The sequence below is a fragment of the Neofelis nebulosa genome, chromosome 1 (genome assembly GCF_028018385.1).
Source record: "Neofelis nebulosa isolate mNeoNeb1 chromosome 1, mNeoNeb1.pri, whole genome shotgun sequence".
NCBI classification, from domain to species: domain Eukaryota; kingdom Metazoa; phylum Chordata; class Mammalia; order Carnivora; family Felidae; genus Neofelis; species Neofelis nebulosa.
Window position 1 is genome coordinate 190,090,846 of NC_080782.1, and position 18,382 is coordinate 190,109,227.

The 18,382-nt window shown below is 38.5% G+C and overlaps 1 long non-coding RNA gene across 1 annotated transcript; it reads left to right on the forward strand.

Annotated features, from left to right (window-relative positions):
- Positions 1-10,299: 10,299 nt before the first annotated feature.
- On the forward strand, positions 10,300-16,445 carry LOC131483818 (uncharacterized). Its single transcript, XR_009247931.1, has 2 exons — positions 10,300-11,334; positions 12,968-16,445. It is a non-coding gene; the product is annotated as an uncharacterized LOC131483818 (long non-coding RNA).
- The last annotated feature ends 1,937 nt before the right edge of the window (positions 16,446-18,382 follow it).

Genomic DNA, 18,382 nt, shown 5'->3' on the forward strand with positions numbered 1-18,382 from the left:
GGGAAAGAGATTAAAGTGATTCCAGATCTGCATAGAACTTTCTCTAGCATTACCCTTGACCCTTACTGAAATCTTCTACCCAATCAGGAGTCACCATTATTTTATAAAAGTGATATCATTGTAAAATGTCATTCGTAAAGGAAGAGAAATTTAGGAGGGACTTAAATAGATGATCAGGAGAAATGCCATGGCTTAAAAGAAGAGATATGTTCAACAGAGGCTTCACAATTATCTCCATATTTATGAAAGTTTATTACAATTAAGACACTTATATTATCCTTCTTCTATGAAGAAAACACCTGGGGGATGGGAGAAAGCCAAATTTATCAGTAAGGGAAAACAACACTGTAGTAAAGATTGTAGGCAGCTTGATGCCATGGAAGAATAGGAAACAGAACCATCTGGGGAGGTATGTCTTCTCTGACAGGTTTCAAGATGACTCCCTTCTTGGTAGTTGACACTTTTCTGGGTCATTGAATAAGAAAGATCCCCTGAATGGAACTTCCTTGTTCACTAGCCTTCAGGCCCCATTAGAGGTGGGCATTTAGAGAGGGTGTCCTTTTTGGACCTTCACAACTTTTGTAGCCTGCCTCTTGCTGGTACTGGTTTAAGGGCAAGCAAATGCTTTGGGGATTGAACAGAATTTTGAGTCTTTAGCAATCTAATTTCTTCAAAAATCTAATGGGCTTCCAGTTTATTTGCTTCTGGTCAGTTGTATGTAGTTGTATGTGTTAATAGCCACAGACAGAAGTCTTGTAGAGTCAGAGTTTTAAGACCAAAGACACACAGGTCTTTTACTTATCGACTCTGGGCTCTGCCCATCCCCCTTCTCTCATGTTTCAGGCTGGCTCTCTTAAAGCCTTTTGAAACAAAGAACTGGGGTGGGAGACAACACTCTTCATCTGATCTTTGCCACTGAGCTGGCTCTCATTGTCTGGCAGAGACCGCTTAACTGCAGGTGCTTGGGAAAGACTCAGAGACACCATCTTATCTTCTGCCAAGTCTGCCCTATTTGCAGCCTTAGCTTAGAACTGCTTCAGTCTGGGGTACAATAGCAATTAGTTTTTTCAGTCCCATAAAGCCCAAACTGCTGACTGTTTAGTGCAGCAGTTAGGAACTTAAACTTTGAATCCAGATGGCCTACTTCAATTAGGGTCCTCACTTGTAAGGTGTGCAACTGGCAAGTTACTTAACTTCTTCGGATCTCATTTGTAAAATGGGTCTAAAACCACTATGGACTTCATCGTTGGAGGCTTGATTCACTTAGAATATATAAAGCACTTGAATGGTGCCTGGCACACTGTAGGCACCATGTATGGGTAGTTAGTATTACTTACTAATTTAAGATTGCTTAAATTAGTTGATGCTTGGTCAACTTGTATTGCAGGATGCTGTTGGCTACCAGACTGACTAGCTCACACCTCAGTTTACTTCTTTTGTAGACTTTGCTGAAGAAGCAAGCAGTAGCAAACACAAGATAATGTATTGAATCTTTCCTATAATTTCCCCTAATGCTACAGCAATAGCAATCACTCTGCTTTCCAAGACATCATAATAATTGTTTCATCAAATGTGTTGCCACAGCATAACAAGAGCTTTTTTGGCTGTCTCAGCCATTAGTATCTACATTTTAGGTTTTGTCGTGGCCAACACTCTACTTTGAGACATTAAGTCCTGGTTTCATTAGGATTTATATTTGTCTGCTCCTCATAGAGATCTTAAATGCCTAAAGCATAAACACACGAAATCTTCATTTCTTTTTGCATTAAAGTCTGGATTGAGGTGATTCAGGGATGGTATGGCGATTCCATAGTCAGATCTGTAGCACCTGTTGCGCCCTGTGTTCCATGCCGCCATCGCTGCAGTGCTTCCTTATCCTCACCATTCAAGATGAGTAGCCAGCCATCACAGCCATCTCCAAGCAGCAAAAGGGAAGACGGAGGATATGTTCTGGAAGTTGAATGTACATATCCAGAACTTGTCACAGGGCCACACCCAGCAAGGGAGATTGGAACACGTGGTGTTGCCTCTAGTGTCAGTATGTCAAGCCCCAAATCAGGGTTTGTATTATCACAGGAAAGAATGAGAACAAACCCTGTGGAGACAAACAGAAGCCTCTGCCATATTTACTGAAAAAATTTGTTTATCTAGCTTAACACATTGTCTATTTAAAAAAAAAAAAAAAACGCGTAGCAATGTGACCTGTTCATTTAATTTCTCTTTACTCCCTACTATAAGAAAATGTAAAAACAGTGGGTAATTACATATTCAATAAGAAAGTAAAACCCAATAGCTTGTATCAAATGACAATTCTACCCTGGAATAGCTTATGCTTTTCCCTTAAGAGATAATTGCATTTCCTAAAATTGGAATTAACTTGCATTTGTATTTTTTGCAAATAAGTACCAAACTACTTGCATGTTTGTGTAACATATGGTTGGTAGAGGTTTTATTTACAGAAAGAAAACACCTATTTTAGCCCCTATATGTTTCCCAAACTTGCATACAGCAAAATTATATTTTAGAAGGTTTAATGACCAAAATACATGGGTTGAAATGAAAGACAGGATATCCTACTCTATATGAGCATTTAGAGGGACTGAGAAAGACTGAACATCTTCCATTAATTTTTGTTTACTTTTTCTCTTTCAGCTTATCTTCATGAGGCAAAGAGATAATTGAATAAGCAAAAAAAAAAAATGTTTGGGGTTTTATAACTGCCACAAAACTTCAAATTTTAAAAAAATGACAATGAGCTAAAGAAAAATAAGCAATATATAAATGGCTTTTCTTTCTTCATTAACCAACATTTGTGTATCTGAGCCTAAGCTTTTTTTTTTTTTTCTTTCTTTCTTTTTTGGTTGGTTGGTTTTGTTTGGTTTTGTTTTGGGTGATGTTCAGCATTTTGTGTCCTGATAGGAATTTTAATGAATGTAAAACAAAAGCACTGGTACCAAGCTGAGCCCAGTGGATGAATCAGGTAGGCGTGTGTATTCACAGCACTGATTACTGACAATTTTCTTGTGCCATTGTGGTCCAAATGTCGGTCAATCAGACATGTCACCAGAGAGGCATATTTTTTAAAAGATCCTGGACATTTAAAAGAATATGGATATTGCAGGGATGGAATTGAAACAAAATTTACAAGCCCAGTAAGCAATTCTGAAACATTCTGCAGAATTCCTGCCTGAGAAAGCATCTGCTTTGGACAGTAAATTTTAGACACGCCACTGGAGATAAAATGCTTCCCTGAAGCCATGAGGCATTAACCATTTCCTTTTGCAGTCAATCCAGTTCATAAATAGAGTAACAGCTACTTCATTTTTCCCCTTCATCTTTAGAATTCTAATGTGGGCAACAGGTATCCAGAGTTTATCAGTGTAACACACTTTACAACAACAAAAAAAGAATTCCTGTAAGTTCCCACAGGGCAGAAAAGAGACATGATCCATTTGGACTGCTTGATATTTATGTCCTACTTAACCTTGCCCAGAAAGGATTCAAGGCAATTTACTTCAACTTTTGGTTTAACTCACAGCCCCTACCCCCATCTTACGGGGACTTCGATATTTGAGTAACTTTTTCCCGGTCTCATTTTTGCAAAGTCTAAAACTGGGATAAAACCTCCTTAGTCTATGCTTCACAATTCTTCAAAGGTTCAGGGGCGACTGGGTGGCTCAGTCGGTTAAGCGTCCAACTTTGGCTCAGGTCATGATCTCACGGTTCATGGGATTGAGCCCTGCGTCGGGCTCTGTGCTGACAGCTTGGAACCCGGAGCCTGCTTCGGATTCTGTGTCTCCCTCTCTCTCTGTTCCTCCTCTGCTCTCACACTGTCTCTCTCTCTCTCTCTCTCTCTCTCTCTCTCTCTCTCTCTCTCTCAAAAATAAAGACTAAAAAAAAAATTTAAATTCTTCAAAGGTTCAGTTAAGTCTCAGATTCTTAATTTTGGCTCAGGTCATGATCTCAGAATTTGTGAGTTCAAGCCCTGCTTCAGGCTCTGTGCTGGCAGCACAGGGGGAGCCTGCCTGGGATTCTGTCTCCCTCTCTCTCTGCCTCTCCCCCACTTGCTCTCTGTCTCTCTTTCCAAATAACAATAATATTAAAAAAAATTCTTCAAAGTTTCTCCAGCATCCACAGTCAAGGTCTTTAACATGGCATACAACCCTTTTGGGCCCTCGCCTCTTTCTGTCACCAAAGTTTCACATTTGCCCAGATGGCATATGACTTAGCCAGACACAATTTAATTAAACTACTTTGAGAGACATTTTAATGGAAAGAAAGCACATCCACATGAAAATAAAGTGTAGGGGTGCCTGGGTGGCTCAGTCGGTTTGGCGTCTGACTTCGGCTCAGGTCATGATCTTGCGGTTCATGAGTTCAAGCCCCTAGTCAGGCTCTGTGCTGACAGCTCAGAGCCTGGGGCCTGCTTAGGATTCTGTGTCTTCCTCTTTCTCTGCCCCTCCCCGACTCATACTCTCTCTCTCTCTCTCTCTCTCTCAAAAATAAATAAAAACATTAAAAAAAAAACAATAAGAAAAGGAAAATAAAGTTTAAATGATGAACAAATGGCCTTTTTAAGGTATTGGCTAATTGTGCATTGTTTTGCTACTCTTGGTGTGTACAAAGTATTTGTGTCAATTCTTGGAACCATTAGTGCTTTTTAATTTATAATTCATTTTGTCTTACACTGCCATACAGCAAAAATTTGTAATAGCATAAATGTCTGTCAAATGGTAGTTTGCTGAAATTAATTATAGTAGGTTATAATGTAGCACACATTGTATGATCCAATTTTACCAAAAAATAGTAGTATGTAATAGATAGAAATCATATAAAAGGATATGGAAAATATTCTGCAAGATATTAATAGCAGTTATCTTTGAATAGGTGGGATTACTGTATGCTTTGTGTTTATGCCATTGTTTTGTTTTCTGCAATAATAATTCATTGCTTTTTTTTAGTAAGAAAAAAATTAAGAAAAAAAACAATAATGAAAGAAGCTACCTTTGAATGAGTGTGAGCTTAGTGTATTCTAGGCACTGTGGCAATTTTTTTTTATTGTCTGTTTTAATTCCTAATAATTGTGTAAAGCAGATGTTACGAGTCCATCTCATAAATGCAAAAATAGGAACTTGGAGATGCTAAGCTCAAATTCAAGGCCATACTATGGCTATTTCCAGAGGGAAACTGCACGTAGACCAACCATATTCCTAAGGAGTCATTACACTTCTTGCCACTGATGAATATTTAGGTTGTGCTTTCAACCATTACAAACAGCACAGGGGAGAAATAAATAGCTGGCAATTAAGTCAATGTTTTAAAAAGCAAAATTAAAATTAAAAAGCCATTTTACAAATCAGTAATCCTTCAAGCTAGGTGAGGGACCACTTCATAGTGTGCCAAAATGAACAACCTTTGAGAAAAAAAAAAAGTGACCAGAAACACTCATTTCAACAACAAAAGAATTTTAAGCTAACTATTACACCAATCAGCTTTTTATAAAATTTATAACCAAAGAACTCCAGAGACAAATTTTCAAGAGTCCTGTGGTTTCCAACAGCATGTACTTAGCACCCTCACCACTCGGACCAAACACTCTCTATACATAGGCAAAAATTATTTGAATCTTGACCTTGCCCATGCTCTGGAATTCTCTTTCCACTGCTTAGTAATGCTTGTTAATTCTTCAAGGTTCTGACTCTTCTCTCCCAACAGGCTTCCATTTCCATCCTGAAGATGAGATAAGGGCAATTTCACTGTTCTCCCACATCCAAAACACATAATAGCCAATATGGCAGATCAAATGGCCAAGCCAATATGGCCTTGGCCAATCAAAACAGATCCAGCTATGCAAGAATACCAGTGCACAACAGCTAAATACCTATCGCCACAAAGATCACGTTATGTATATCTCTTCAATAGGTACCCACGCTCCTTGAGGACTGAGGCTTTTGATTTTTAATTTTATGTCATAGTGCATATTGGCTGTGCTGGAGCCAAATTAAGACAGCAAAAGCTTGGAAAACTCCTTACCTGTCACACACTATGTGGTGATTCACAGAAACACTAGTCTGATTACATGCCTGATTTCCCTGGAGTGCCAAAATGTCACGTGCAAGGGTATGGAGCTTTTTCACAATTAGTGTTTGATATATGCAGACATATATGGTAAAGGGGTGGAGGTGGGGAGCAGGAGCCAGACTTTACTAAAAGGCTGTGGGGACCTTAACGGTAAAAGCACCATGTTAGTTCTGTTGGGCAGGACCTGGCCCCTCAGTGTGGCCTACATTTGCCAGTAGTTCCAGGTCCAAGTGAGATGGCTCAGGACCAATTCCCTATTCAACATTCTTCAAACCACTCCAGAATATCTACACACTAGATAGAAGAAAGGTGTTTTAAAAATAAAATAAGGATATCACCAGGGCCTGAGCTTTTCTCTGTGGGATTCACCCCTCCCTTCTAAAGGTACTGACATGAGAACAGTAGACATGTCCTTCAGCCTGGGGAGAGAGAGTGTCACCAAAATTCAAAGTCAGATACCTAAGTGTTCCAGGAGGGTATGGGAATCCCATTTCTCAAGATTGTGGATGGATAGGACATGTTCATCACAGGGATGTTACACTATGTTTCAATAGCTGCCATAATAAATTACCACAAACTTGGTGGCTTAAAACAACACATATTTATGATCCTACAGTTCTGTAGGCCAGAAGTCTGACATGAGTCTCACCATGCTAAAATCAAGGTGTCAACAGTGCTGTGTCCCTGCTGAAGACTCTAGTAAATTACCTGTCACTCTGACTTTTCCAGCTTCTAGAGGCCACCCATGTGCCTTGGATGGTGGCCCCTTCTAAAGCCAGCAATGATGTGTCAAGCCCTTCTTACATCATGGTCACTTCAGGACCCCTGTGATTATATTAGGCCCCCCTGGATAATCCAGAATAATCTCCTTATTTTAAGGTCACTTGATTGGGAACCTTAATTCAATCTGTAACCCAAATTCCTTTTTGCCATGCAACATAACATATTCATAAGTTCTGGGGGATTAGATCGTGGACATCTTGGTGGGGGGTGGGGGGTGGGGGTGGCTATTATCCTTTCTACAACACATGACAAAACACCATATTCCCAAAAAGGTAAAAGCAATACAGCATGGAGTAGAGATATACGGATGGGCCTTTTCCCATCATAGGCTCAGAGTTCAAAGAAGAAAACTCCCCATTTAGGTGACCTTATAGAAAACAAAATGCATTTAGTCTATAGCATACAGTCTACAGTGAGTGATTCATGATTATATAAGTTAAATAACTAACTTCAAATTAGCTTTGCTTTACTGTCTAATTTTATAAGTGGTTCCTTGAGAACCAAAAACTGTATTAAGATTTGCCAGTGAGCAGGGGCGCCTGGGTGGCTCAGTTGGTTAAGCGGCCGACTTCGGCTCAGGTCATGATCTCGCGGTTCGTGAGTTTGAGCCCCGCGTCGGGCTCTGTGCTGACAGCTCAGAGCCTGGAGCCTGTTTCAGATTCTGTGTCTCCCTCTCTCTGACCCTCCCCCATTCATGCTCTGTCTCTCTCTGTCTCAAAAATAAATAAACGTAAAAAAAAAAAAATTAAAAAAAAAAAAAAAAAGATTTGCCAGTGAGCAAAATCATGAGCAGGGAAGCAGTTCCTTGGGTTCATTATAGGATCCTGACCAAGCCACCTTTCTACACTTCAATTTATAATTACCCACTCTTTTTCTAATCTCCCAGGAATGTTGCAAAGAGAAATTAATTATAACAAATATGGTTGCTTCTAATTATAATAAAATATTGAAGTTAAGATTGAGAAAAAGGCACAAGTAAATGTTTTTATAGGGCTCAACTTCCCTTTTCTGTTTTAAAAAACCCAGTTTTCTATACTTAGGTTTGAATTTGTTGCATTAATTCAATCCAAACCAACAAGGTTGCCTAGTAGTCAGCTTTGGGCAATCTCCTTTGCGAACATTTAACATGTCAAATGTTTCTATATAAAATCAACGGTACTTAACATAATTCCAGGTCAAAAGAATGTTGGATATTGCTTCTATTCATCTTTTCTCTACTATTGTCAATAAAATCTGTGTATTTGTTTAGTGGATCTGTTTGGGACCCACTTGTGGTAGAAGTTAGGAATGTAAAGATAAAGAAGTTGCAGCTCTTTCCCTCTGCTGTATGTCAAGAGGTGAAGGTTACCAGATGTTGTACGTAAAGAAAGGCAGAGCAGAGAGGTTGACAGGTTGTGCAGTAAAAGTTGATCATGGACGTGCAGCTGAACATGATCATTTAAGTCACAATGTGGGCAAACTGTGTGCCACTGGTGGCAGTGCAGAGGCTCAGAGGAAGCGGGGAGAGGCAGACAGGAGAAAGGGGGGTGGGGTCAGAGATGCCTCAGAGGCAAAAAATCACTGGGGTTAAGAGCATGAGCTTTCTACTCAAGTAGACCCAGGTTGTTTGAAATCCTACGTCTGCTAAGTCATAATATCTCTGTACATCTCAGTGTCCTTTTCTTTTAAAATAGGAGCCTTAATAGTAATTCCTGATGGATTTATTGCAAGGAACAATGATATAATGCATGTGTAGTGCTTAACACAGGTGCCTAGCACTGAGCAAATCTTCAGTGACAATTGGCTGCCTTTAGAAGACATGGTCAATATAGGGGGAATAGGAAGAAGGAGAGGGAGAGGAAGAAAAGAAGGAAGGCAAACAGGGCAGGACAAGAGGAAGGGAGGGAAAGGATATTCTGGGGCATATGTCCTGGATGAGAGATAGCTCATGGTAAGTCACAGGGCTGAGTTTCCTGAGCAAAGCTTCAGGCATCAGGGAAAAGTAAACCAGGGAGGAAAGAGAGTGCCAGCCTCTCATATGGAGACTTGAGTTGATACTAAGAGGGAAACCAAGACTGCATCCACTTAAAGCTCTAAAACGAATCCAGCTACAAAATGCCAGGGAGAGCAGTGACCTGGAAGAACCTCAACACACCTGGAAGCCCCAGGCAGATCCCAAATAGTCATCAAGGGAAATTTGAGAGAAACTCATAAACCCAGGGTGTCTCCTAGAGCACAAACTCTTCAACCGAGAAAAGGGCAACCTGAGAGATGGCAAATGCTTAAATATTTTGCCTGTATTGTGCTCTTTGGTTTGGGAATCTGAGTGAGACTCACTTTGTAGGGAACAATCATAGGGAAATGGTAGTAACAGTCCTAGGAAAATGAGATTTCACCTCAAGGAGCTCATAATAGAATGTGGAAGAGATGAACACGCAAACAAAACTATCTACAGTGTAGCCAACCATAAGACAAGCATATACCAAGTGTCTGAGGGGAGAGCACGATCAGTTCTGTCTGGGAGAGACAGGGAAGGCTTGCCAGAGTATCAAACTCTGGGGGCGCCTGGGCAGCTCAGTTGGTTAAGCGACCAACTCTTGATTTTGGCTCAGGTCATGATCTCCTGGTTCCTGAGATCAAACCCCACATCGGGCTCCTCATTGACAGCACAGAGCCTGCTTGGGATTCTCCCTTTCTCTCCTTCCGCTGCCCCTCCCCCTGCTGTCACACTCTCACAAAATAAATAAATGAACTTAAAAAAGAGCGTCAAACTGGCGTCAGGCTTCAGAGGATACATTCACCAGGAGAGCAGAGGGAAGGGACATTCTGAGCAGGGGGACAGCATACAAAGTCATGCAGATCTGAAAGTGGACGGCAACTTTAGGACACCAGATGTAGTGGTTATAACATCAAGGGTATATGGATCAATAGTGAAGGGAAGGAAAACAATGGAGATGGGAATGAAAGGAAAGCCTTGGTAGTTTCGTGATGTGTTTCCACGTGTCATGTGTATCAATAAATCAGTTTTTATTGATTTTTATTTTTCGGTGTGTAATAGGTCACAGTAATTATATGATCTTATATATATTTGTATATTAATTTACTGTCTACAGAGTATGTCCTTCTTATTTAATTCTCACAGCAGAACAGGAAGATAGGTTTTGTCATCTTTGGTCTTGCAAATGAGGACAAAGTCTCAAAGGACGTTAAGTTGTATGCCTGGGGTTGCCGCGCTTTGACTGAAACCAGCTGCCTTGGTATTCATTCATATTCAGCAAACATGTACTGAGTTCCTACTCTACTGCCAAATGCTCTGATAGATGCTGGGAATACAAAGAATGCTCAAATGAATACACAGAAAGAAGGGAGAAACTAGTACATAAACAATGAATTAAAATATAATGAAGTAAAAATCACTATAAGGATGCGCATGAGATTGTTACCCAGAATATGCACAGAGGGGCACAGGAGGAGCTGCCCGGAACAGGTGCCTCCTGAGCTGTTGAGTAGGTGTATAGGGGGTGGAAGAGATAAAGGCTGTTCCAGGCATGGGAACTGCATGTGCAAAGACACAGGGACCCTAGAGAGGATTACATGAAACCAAACCAGGAAATGTTCAGGGAGGATTGCCTTAGGTTGCAGATGAAAGACAGAAGAGCCAGATCAAAAACAGTCTTTGCAAGTCTATGCTCAGGGGTGTGAATTTTCATGCTGTAAATGGCTAGGATCCACTGGAGGGTTTTAATTGTGTGAGCGACAAGATCGGATTTGTTATTCAAAAAGCACACTCCGGCAGCAGTTCAGTGGGTGGAATGGAAAGTGGTTACCCTGGGGACGAGCAGACCCATTAGGAAGCTGTGACAATCATCCAGGAGAGAGAAAATGAGGATAGTAGTTGGAGGAATGAGCAGATTCAAAGACGTTTTGGAAGCAGAACTGATGGTCAGGAGAGATTCACTGGATACAAACACTGAACAAAAGGAACAATCAAGAATGACGGTCAGATTTCTGGCTTGGACATCTAGGTGAATAGTGAATCATTAATCAAGATGTAGCATACTAAAGAAGTAGCAGATTTGCAGAATATTATGCGTACATATGGAATGAGCTGAATTTGAGGTGCCTCTGGGACTCCCAGGTGAATATACCATATGTGGTTAATATATTTAGAATTCAGAAGAGAGATTATATCTAAAGATTTAAGAGTAATTGTGAAATACTCTGTTGTTGAAGTTTTGACAATCTCCAAAGCTACAAGATCTGGGTACCATTGCTTCTACCCAATTCATTTGCACCATCTCTGAAGGAGGTACTAGCTCAAGCTTTGTTCCAAAGTACAAATTAGCATAGCAGCTCAGTAAACAATGTCTCTGAGCTTCTGGAAAGAAAGATGTTCAGTCACCATAAGGCTCAGAATTAATGAAAAGTCACAGAAATAATAGCTCTATTCTCCAGTTGCTTTTGAACCTCAAATCACTCTTTGGCAACAAGGTAAGAATTTACAGAAACTGCTGAAAAGATCTTCTGGTAAATAGAGCAGCAAAAAGAGTTTGTTTGTAATATTTGTTCTAAACAATATATGTGGTTAAATTTTGAAATTGCTAGTTCACATTCCTGACCTGAATTCCTTTTCTAATTGGAAAGTCAATTTTGATTTTGATTGTAGGGTATAATTCCTTTAGAAAAATCTCCTGTGAAGTTAGTTCCTTCTCATTATGTTTTTTTTAACCAGATAAAACTACAAGAATTAAATGATATGTGCTATGTAATGAATGCAGTTTGCCTATGCTTTAATGAGAAAACAGTTCCTGGAGGGAAAATATTTTTGCTCAGTTATGGGCAAACACCGACAACATCAATTGAAAACCCAATGAAAACTGTTACTTCTTTTAGGTTGGATAGAAATGACCATAATGTAAGGCCAGAGCATTATTGTTATTAATGCTTGGAAAAACACTAATAATCAATAATTCATTTCCTAATTGTGATAGATATGAAACAATCAATCCCATTGTTTTTCCCTTCCCATCCCCATACTTCCTAGTTGGGTCACAGTGGGAAGAGGAAGGGATTCATTTGTCACAGTATATGTTTTGTCACCAGAGTGAGTATCAAACCTCTCTGTAGTGTTTGAGAGAAAGGAAGGAAACTAAACAGGGGCTTGGCATATTTAATCTTCTCAAAGTTTTCAAGTAAATCTGTTCTACGAATACACAGAGCTAATAAATTTAAGACCATTGAAACAATAATACAAAACTATTCAGGAGTAATTATGACATGATAAATGTTCCATAAGTATTTGATAGTATTATTACTAATTAGATCTCCATTTTTTACCTGAGGAACCTCATACTCAGGGAGGTTAAATATTTATCCAAAGTGATACAGCTAGTAAGGGATGGGTTCTGATTTGGAAGCCAGGTTTCCTGGCCTCCAGAACTTATGCCTTTTCCATTATTCTATACTGCCACTTAGTGACAAGTACATTTAGTCCCTATTGAAAATAATACTCTCTTATAGTCTATTCTCACGGAGATACTCCTGAAGTTGGTAGATGAAAAAAACTTGACTTCTAACCCTTGAGAGCTGATTTCAAATAATCTTTCAACTTACCTGTGCCCTAATGTTCTCATTTGGAAATGAGAGATGTCATTACTGCCCTTCTTTATCAACACACTATGCAGGATAGTATATTACAGTTTCTATATTGTAGCATCCATATACATTATCTCATTTGGTTTCAAAACAGAGCTAATAAAAACTAACAGAAAGCACGTGGAATTTCCAGTTTCACTAAATGAATACAATTCTTTGAGGGTCAGTTTTTTTACTTATAAAACTAGAGGTGAATTCTCTCGGGGTCTTTTAACATTCTTATAAAATGATGTTGCATATGGATTATTCCTAAGTTTAGATGTAGAAAAAGCTCAGAGAAGATCAATGATTTCCCCTAAGAATGTTCAACAAATAAATTATGAAATCCTAGGACCTGGGTTTTTGACTCCTAATGTAAGTCCCTTTCTACTCCATTGAACTACATATTTATTCTGATAGGCAAAGAAACCATAATGATGCTTGATATGAGTGATAATTTGATTCATCAGATGATTGTTTTTGCTTTTAGGTAGATTGATAAACTTCAAGGTAATTAGCATCTATAGTTGCTAAGCTGAGATCTGAGTGACATTGGTGACCTGCCAAAAGAAACAGTTGGCACCAGACTTTGTGAGTTGCCTTTCATCAGCAAGCTTCACTTTAAAACACTGAAGTCCACCCCGCCTGTACCTGAATTTCCCTCTTGAAACAAGTAACTAGTGCCATCTTTCTCTTGAATTGGCTGGCACTGCTGTGATATCAGTTATCACATGATATTCCAAAAGGCAATTGTGATCTCTGGCATCAACGCGTTGGCAATCCACTTGGAGAAAATGCAGTTTGATGTTAAGCGCCTGGCAGTTTTTATCGTAGCTGGAATGAACAGAGGGTCCTTAAGTCACCCGGAATACCACTGAGTACTCTGTAATGCTACTCGAAATGTCGAAACTAGGTGAGAAGTCCCAAAACCTCAGGTTTCACAAAAGCAGAGTTTCAATTATCAAAGCTGGCTAGAATTGGGGAATCATCCAAATTAACCACTATATTTTATAAATGAAGAAATCTGTCACCATTTGTCTGGGCAAAGAAAAAAGGGATTGGAGCTAGAGTCTTCACTGGCTAATTTGTTCTGGGAACCATAGAAGTTAAACGGATGCTGGACAGACACCAACTATACGAGAGACATCATGCATTTTCTAAATATGTTGGTGTTCCTCCATATAAATCCAGACTATTTTGGTATTGCTTCATAAGCAAGTATTCCAACTTAGAAATGTTGAAAACCAATAGAGAAGTAACAGAAAGCAGCAGCTCCTCCTTTCCTTTCTTCCTCTCACTATGTCTGCATCAGGTACTTCTCTGATACAGTCTTCACACTGTCATAATTGACTATGACCTTCCAAAAAAAGTCAACAAAGCAACTCACAGCCTACCTGCTGTAGTCCGTGTATAATTCACATGCTGAAATCCTACTCCCCAATGTGATGATATCAGGAGGTGGGGCTTTGGGGAGGTAAGAATGAAGCCCTAATGAATGGAATTAGTGCCCTAACAGAAGAGAACCCCGAGAGCTCCTTCACCCCTTCTGCCATGTGAGCACAAAGAGAGAAGACGGCCATCTATATGAGCAAGGAAGTGGGCTCTCACCAGACACCAAATCTGCCGGTGCCTTGATTTTGGACTTGCCAGCCTCCAGAACTGTGAGGAATAAATTTCTGCTGTGTAAGCCACATGCTCTATGGAATTTGTTATAGCAACCTGAGTGGACTAAGACACTATCCAGGTTTTTCTGATAATGTTTTCTCCCCTCTTTCCACCCTGACAGTACATCTTTCTCAGTTGCCCTGTGTCACTATCACCAGGCTGCTTTTGACTTAAATAATGGCAAGAGTGCAAGGGCTTTGGGGACAATTAATATACTCTCTATTGGATCTGTTTCAAAGACAGAATAGCAATTGTCTTAGAGAACAAAATGGCACAATCATCAAAGTTATGCAGTGGAGGCTTTTCTATCTCCAGCTCAGAAGTCTTCCCTGCCCAGCTACACTTAGTCACCCTGGGTGCACGCTGCTCCCACAGTGGTCTTCCACTCACAGCTCCAACTGGATGAAAGATGATGGGAAGGGACATTGCTGGTCCAGGGAGTGACTCTTCCAGAGTGAAGAAAAAGAAAGTGGTTCTGAGAGCACTACCTAAGAAAGATCTAAAGCTGTTTGGTATGGCCAGAAGAATATGATTTTCCTGAGTGACCTGTTGAACCAGTCTTATTACTCTGTAGTCTCAACATATACAGCTGGAACATAATTCCTCTCCCAGTACCAGGACAAGTGGGTGGGACTGTCTAACTCTCTATCCCTCCTTCTACTCTTCAAACTGCAAGATACTATTTTGTGTGTCTTTTCTTTTTTGAAGGCTGCCCTTGATGCTCAGCATAACCTGAGCTCACCTGGATAAAGGCATGGTTTAGGAGAGGGTACTCGGAGAAACAGTGCCCTGGGTCCAGAGCTTCCAGGACAGGGCCAGGCGGCAAGGCTTAATAAGGAAAGACTCATCTGATATAAATAATTTAAGAGACAGAATTCACAGTGGCCTGAATAGAAAGTGAAAACGCAAGCATGCTGCTTCTCATGGACGGCAGAAAACACTGGCATGAAAAGTCTTGTTTTCTGGTTAATGAATTAAGGAAATAATCACAAATGGGATATAGACCCAAGTGACCACGTCATGATTCACTCATTTGTCCATGATGAATAAATTACCTGTTTTATGACTGAGCCATTCCCCAATGTGACATTAAAGTACCGAAAATTGTTAGGGATTGTTCTTTCTAGAGAAAGATGATGCTACTGAGCCACCAACAATGCTCAATGTTTTCAGCAGTGAGAAAAGATTTGCAACATAACAGATGAGAACTATTTGTATGTGCTGATCTATATTTATGAATCAGAGAACATCCCAGGGGAGTTTTAGCTTCACTAGTAGGGGTTTTCAATCCTCATCTCTATCACAGCAATTCCCATACTGTTACACACAAGAAGGAATACACAGGTTTGATGAAACTCAAAAATAACTAGTGTTTGATGCTTCCCCTCCCATCTTTAAAAAAAAAGGAGCCAGTTTTGCCATGGCAATCCTTTAAAAAAAGAATTACAATTTCGTTACAGATAAAATCAGATATTGAAATAGCACACACACACATACATACAACCTATTGTATCAAGACACACAAAGAAAAGGGAAATATTATGACTAATTTTTAAACTAAATATTTTCAAAAAGATTCTCAATATCTCTAGATTGCCATTCTCTAGATAATAATAAACTGAACAAATACGTGGTATGACATAAGCAGAAGTGAAATGCATTTTACTAGTAAAATTTTACCTGGGGTGAGGTGGGGGGAGTAAACTGATGTGTCTAAGAGGAACTATCTTGTGTCTCATCCGCCATAAAGGATAACTACAAAATCTCTATCTAAAAGAAAAAAAGAGAAAAAGACAAAAACAAAAACAAAAACACTCAACGTTACAAATGGAAACCAGTGAAGCCAGGACTTGAAGTTTCTAGATCCTGAATCCTTGAAGATTGAGTCTTGATTGCAGAGCGAAGGGAAATACTTTGAGGTGAGCCCCACAAGCCCTCGGGGAGTAGGCTGGGTTTTGGCACAGAGCATGGAAGCATAACAGAAAACAGTGGCATAGGGTTTATAGTGCTCTCACTGCACTGTAGAGATAAAAATCAAAGTTTTAATTGAGGAAATTGGAAAATCTTTGGAAATGAGTGACATGTGTGCAATGTAGGAAGAGTAGTGCTTAAAGAGGAAATTTTCAAGCCTTAAATACATCCACTAGAAGAGGGAGAAAAAAGCTAAAAATCACACATGTTAAAATATAGTAAAAGGAGATCATGAACAACTTTATATTAATTAACTTCATACATTAAATTCCTTGAAAAAAGCATTACTTACCAAAATTGATACAAATAAATAAAAAATCTGAATGATGCCATTATCTATGAAAGAGATTGATTTCAAAATTAAAAACCTTCACACAAAGAAAACTTTGGGCCCAGATGCTTCAAAAGAGAACTATTCTAAATACTTAAGGAAAACATTATTTCAATCCTGCACAGGCTTTTTAATAGTCTAGATTGAGGGAGTATATTTCCCACCTCATGTTATACGACCATTGTAATCCTGACAGCAAAACCTGGCAAAGACATAAAAAAAAAGGAAAATTACCCATCTTTCTTGTGAATAGAGACACAAACATACTAAAGAATATCAAATTAAACCTAACAGTATGGGAAAACATAATATAATTGGAATTAAACTAAGAGTGGGAAGTTGATTTATCACTCAACAATCAATCATTGTCATCCACTACACTGACAGAAATAAGAGAGTAATCATGTAGCCCTTTTAATAAATTCAAATGAATAAATAAAAACATTTACAACCATTCATGACTGAGACAAAACAAAATAAATGCCTCTTAGCAAAACAGAAGTAGGAGGAAATTTCTTTATATGATAGAGAGTATCTTCAAAGAAAACTTATAGTAAATATTAAGCTTGATGAAACTCTGAAAAATTTCTTTCTGAGATAAAGTTATCTTAAGAAATAAGGAGAACCCCATTGCCATTGCCACTTAAGAGTTTCTTGGAAGTCCTGCCAATGCAATAAGGCAAGAAAAATAAATAAAATATATATGCATTGAAGACAAGACATGAGAATGTACATAGAAAATCCAAAAGATAAACAGTTAGAATCAATAAGTGAATTTATCGAAGTCAGTACATACAAAATACACAAAAATAAATTATACTCATAAAATACCAATAAATTAGAAAATAAAATTAAAAATGATACAATGTTATTTATAATATATCCAAACATTAAACACATAGGATTATATCTAACAATAGTGTGTAAGAGAGAAAACTATAAAATATTATTGAAAGAAATTTAAAAAGATCTAGATCTATGTCATACATACTATGTCCATGAATTAGACAATAGTATCAGAAAAGTCATTTCTGAGTTTGATCTCCTGCACTCCTAGTTAAAATCTCAACAGGTATTTTTGTGGAGTTTGAGAAGTTGATTTAAATCAATGTGGAAATGTTAAAGACCAAGAATAGCCATGATGACCTTGAAGAAAAGTTAAGTTGGAAGACCTACAACATCAAATAAAGAAATTAAAATTTATAGCTATTGTAATTAAATTTATTATTCATTAAAGGATAGACAATAAGTGTATTGAACAAACATTCCAGAAATAGTCTGGAAACAAACCCATATACACAAACACTGCACTGATGAGTAAGGGTTGTCAAATGATAGTTTATTTTGTTTTTCTTCTTCCCAATAAGTGATATTGTGTGAACTGGAAAACAAATAAAAATAAACCTTGAATCCCACCTCACTATCTTATCTCATAAATAAAAATGAATTCCAGATGGAATAGATTTCAATAGGAAAAGTCAAACAATATGTTTTCTGGAAAATAATGTAAGAGAAAATATACATGAGCTTAGAATAGGCAAAGACCTTTTAAACAGGACACAAAAATGCTACCCATAAGAAAATGATAGATAAGTTGGACTTCATTAAATTACTAACTGAAACAGCCCCTCCCATGTTTTAGAAGAAGGTAGAATACCCAACTTTTAAAAGTCATAACATTAAAAAAATTTAAGAAACCAACATATGGTAAATTAATGATATCTAATTAGCAAAAATCTTGTCTAAAAAAAATTAAAACCTTAACCATTTCAATAACATGTATTCCCTCAATAGAGATGCAAGAGATAATTACTTGGCTATAAGTCAGTTAATACTGAATCACATGATGTAGTAGTAGGCAAAGAATTAAGTGTGTTCCACAGAATGCATTTTAAAGTTCAAAGGTGGTTTAAAAAGGTAAAGTTAATCAAAATGTCT